We start from the raw sequence: 4,863 nt of genomic DNA, 5'->3' as shown, positions 1-4,863 counted from the left end.
ATATATTGTTTCCCCAAGTATTGTTTTCAAAGTAACCACCTCTGCAGTAGTAAGTTACGGTTTTCTAATATTTTCATTCTTTTTTCCTTTCTCTTCATTTCTTTCAATCTGATTTTATTTTCATTTTTCAGCCCCTTCTTGATTTCTACCAGCCGTGGATTATCCACATACTCTCCCTCCTTTTTATTGCTTTTTTTTTGTCTTTCGGCTGTAGGCTAAAGGAGAGAAGGAAGAAGAGAAACTCAAGTTGGTTTATTATGATACTTGATCAGCATTACTTTCTGGGGAAAATTGGGTTAAGCAATACTTTTCCATTCACCTGTGAATGAAATTAACTTGGGTCTCTTTCTTGTCTTCCTTGGGTCTCCTTCAGATAGAGTAGAGGACAAGGATTATTATCTGTTTTGGTCCTTGCTGGTGCAATCCTTTAGAACATTTCCAGTCAAAATGATTTACTTGTTCAGAGTTTTGTTATTCCCTATAGCAGAGTATGTGAGGGCAGAGTCATTATGGGTATAGGAAAATGGGTTGTACTTTAAATTTAAGAAACTACTCTTAAGTAAATGTTCCTTGCTCACTTTCCCATAAAATATCTAAATGACCATTAATAGCCTCTGAGAATAAGTAATACATTTATGATAATCATTTGTTAATTGGGTGGAAAGAAAAGTTCTCAGACTAGTGCCATTTCATTTTTCTGAGCTTTAACTAGTATTGCTTCCTCAACATAACAGCTTACCAATATAGCTTCAGATTCCATCAAATACCTTCTGTTATACCCTGTGTATGTATATACAGGACAGTCAAGTATTTCCTGTCAGTTATGTTAGCCAAATAGGTTGAGGTTGAAGTTGTTCCTCTGATGTTTCTGATGCCCTTTTAAGTGAATTTATCTGTCCTGCTCATAAGAAATCTCATGGCTTGATTTTGCCTTGTTAGCGTTTCCCTTTAAGTAGAATAAAGTGAACTAAGCAAACTCCATGCCATGGCTGCCTTAGCTATTTGAAGTAGTTTCTCTTTCAGGGCTGAATGAAGCAGCAGAAGTTCTGTAATTCCCAGTATAACTAATGGCAATGGAAATCTTGAGGGCAGGCAATTGGGAGCTGGTAGAAGGCCTCAAAGAAATAGTAATGATGCGTAGGGAGTGTCAATCAGGGCAGGGGTAGAGGGATGAATCGGTTGTATTTATTGAGTGCAGAACAGCATACTAAGCACTTGGGAGAGCACAGCACAACAATATAACGGGCACATTTCCTGCCCACAATGAGCCTACAGTCTAGAGGGAGAGACAGGCATTAATGTAAATGAATAAATTATAGATGTAGGTGGATACTATAGACAAATGAATGCTGGACCATGTGACTTCCTCAGAGGAGTTGCTTTGAGTACCTTTTTTTCTGAGAGTGACTCATGATTCTCCTACTGCTCTGCATAAATCGCTAACATGAATTATCTATGTGCACAGTTCTCTTTATAAACACATATTTATCCTTTTGGGCTGTTTCTTATCATTTAGGTGTCATGTGCCAAAGAATCCTTTCTAAATAGAGGCAAGGTAAACATTTTTATTTTCTTGTAGCATCCCTCTCAACTTCTCTTGTTTAAAAAGATGCCATAGTAAGAAGAATGATAAAGTTGAGGGGATGTAGACATCTCATTAGATCACAACCTGCTATCCCTTTTCCCCCATCTCTATCCGAACTAAGAGTGTATAAACAACAACCAGGGAAAATCATGAGTGATTTGGATTCGCCTCCTCACCCCCCTCCCCACCATCTCAACCTCGCTCCAGAACTGAAGGAGGTTACTTAACAGTCAGAAAGCTCTTGTCCTTTTTAGAGTGGGAAAGGGTAGATTGAAGAATGGGCAGCCTGTGGGGGGAAGCATGGGATAAAATGTGAAAGAGAAAACCTTCCTCTCCTCTTCTCCCACTCCCTTCTGCGGCGCCCTGACTTGCTCCCTTCATTCATCCTTCCTTCCAGCCCCAGAGCACATATGTATATAAGTAATTTATTTATTTATGTGTATTAATGTCTCTCTCCCCCTCTGGACTGTGGGCTCACTGAGGGCAAAGAATTTGTCTGTTTTATTGTACTCTCCCAAGTGCTTAGTACAGAGCTGTGGACACAGTAAGCACTCAATGAATGAGATTGAATGAACCAATGAATGAATGATTGCTGTTGGCCCATCAGTCTCATAATAATAATGTTGGTATTTGTTAAGCACTTACTATGTGCCGAGCACTGTTCTAAGCGCTGGGCTAGATACAGGGTAATCAGGTTGTCCCACGTGAGGCTCACAGTTAATCCCCATTTTACAGATGAGGTAACTGAGGCACAGAGAAGTTAAGTGATTTGCCCACAGACACACAGCTGACAAGTGGCAGAGCTGGGATTCGAACTCATGACCTCTGACTGCCAAGCCCGTTCTCTTTCTACTGAGCCATGCTGCAGTCTCATCATTCTTATTCCCACATCAACAAAAGTATTAAGCACTTGGGAGGGTACATTCTATCAGAGTCGGTATAGACACGTTCCCTGTGCATAAAAAACTTAGTCTAGACAGGAGGCAGTAATATAAATAAATTGTGGAAATGTACATAAGTGCTATTTTCCAAATGTCAGTCTGTTTACCAAACATTTTAATAAAATATTAATTACAGAATTCAACCTTTTGGTCCTTATAATGAGGGTTTTTTTTTTTTTTAACTCAGCCTAACTTTGATTGAAGTCTCACCTCTTAAAAAGTCAATGATTAGAGGTACTAAAGATTATATTTCGCGAAAGCGATAGGAATTGATTTAAGCTCACCGAAAAGTCACTTAGAGAGCCCAACTTTCCGCTCAAATTCCATTAAACCCGAGCAGAAGTCTTAAATGTTGTCAATCCAGTCCATTTGCTTTCCAACAGTGGACATAAAATGAATTAATTCCACAACAATTTAATGCCCGTCTTTCCCCCTTGTCTTTGGTTGCTTGCTGATGGTAGCCTGTGAAAAACTTCATTTGTTCAGGATGATTTTTCATGTATTAAATCCCAGCAAACAGGGTTTTCTATCAAAAATGTCACCAGTTCTGCATTACCAGGATGAGATAAATGGATCGAGGTATAGTGAGATTGGCATTATAATAATGAAATAATAATGATGGTATTAGTTAAGCGCTTCCTATATGCCAAGTACTGCTCTGTGTGCTGGGGTAGATACAAAGTAATCAGGTTGTCCCACCTGAGGCTCACAGTCTTAAACCTCATTCTACAGATGTAGTAACTGAGGCACAGAGAAGTTAAGTGACTTGCCCAAAGTCACACAGCTGATAAGTGGCGGAGCTGGGATTAGAACCCACGACCTCTGACTCCCAAGCCCGGGCTCTTTCCACTAGGCCATGCTGCCTTCCTATTTTTTATTTTAATGTCTCTCGCCTTCTAGACTGTAAGCTCCTGGTGGGCATGGAATAATCTGTTATATCGTACTCTCCCAAGCGCTTGGTACCGTGTTCTGCACCCAGCAAGTGTTCAATAAATACAGTTTGACTGCTCAGGCTGTTAATGTTCCTTTTGAAACGGGAGCCCTGAGGAGCCCCCGTCCATCCTCTTTTGAACTCCAGAAAATACGATCACTTTTTGACCTCAATCCAGATGGGTAATCTCCTCCAGGATTTTTTTTTCTACAAAACTGTTCAGTACATGTCATGCCTCAAGAACCACCAGTGGTTGCCCATCTACCTCCACATCAAACAGAAACTGCCTACCATTGGCTTTAAAGCAATCGTCTTGCCCCCTCCTACCTCACCTCCCTGATTTCCCACTAAAACCCAGCCTGCACAGTTCGCCCCTCTAATGCCACCCTACTTAGTGCTCCTCGATGTTGTGTCTCTCGCCACCGACCTCTCACCCACATCCTACCTCTGGTCTGAAATTCCCTCCCTCTTCATGCCCAAAATACGATCACTTTCCCCATCCAAGAGGCCTTTCCCGCTTAGGCCCTCCTTTTCTCTTCTCCCATTCCCTTTTGTGTCTCCCCTTGCACTTCGATTTGCCCCCTTTATTCACTCCTCCCACAGCACTTCTGAATGTATCCATAATTCATTTATATTGATGTCTTTCTCCCCTTCTAGACTCTAAGCTAGCTCTGGGCAGGGAATGTGTCTTCCAACTTGGCTATATTGTATTCTCCCAAGCGTTTAGTACAGTGCCCTGCCTACAGTAAGGGATCAGTTAATATGACTGAGTGGTTGACTGATTTTTTTTTTATGAAGATTACCATAACTTAGAAACCAGTCTCTTTCCTCACATTGACAGTCTTTCTAATTTTGTGGACTAGCTTTGGCTGGAATGGAAAACTGTCTTGCCTGTTGGGACTCTACAATGTATAAAGGTTGAAACATGTCAGTACATTTCTGGCTGTGAATAAAATCAATGTCTGCCTTCCTCTCCCTTTTAGATTGCTTTAGTGAGGTGTTGATTAAACTACGATGAGGACTGCTGTTGCAATTAACACTAAATGAGATTTGTTAATTGGCTTCTTTTGAGGCAAATCAGATTTTTTCAACGGTTATTCTTAGCGTTTGATATGACTTGGTATCTGGAGCAGGGGGTAGTGAAAATTGACTGAGGCAGGATTGACACTTCAAAATTCAATCTTTAATTTCTGTACCCACAACACAAATTAAAATATAAATAAACAGTGTTAAAGGGAATTATTAAATGAGGTTTTTAATGTCTAGTTAGAAAAAATCTGTTGCATAATTTGTGTGTTTGATAATTAGATTAATCAAATTTGGTATCTTAGCCTTCAACAACAATAAAAAATGAAACCCAGGACTGATTAAAGGAATACAACCCCCTTGAGCTCCAAAGGCAATGC

This window comes from Ornithorhynchus anatinus, chromosome 15, assembly GCF_004115215.2.
Source record: "Ornithorhynchus anatinus isolate Pmale09 chromosome 15, mOrnAna1.pri.v4, whole genome shotgun sequence".
Lineage (NCBI taxonomy): Eukaryota > Metazoa > Chordata > Mammalia > Monotremata > Ornithorhynchidae > Ornithorhynchus > Ornithorhynchus anatinus.
This window is presented reverse-complemented; position numbering follows the sequence as displayed.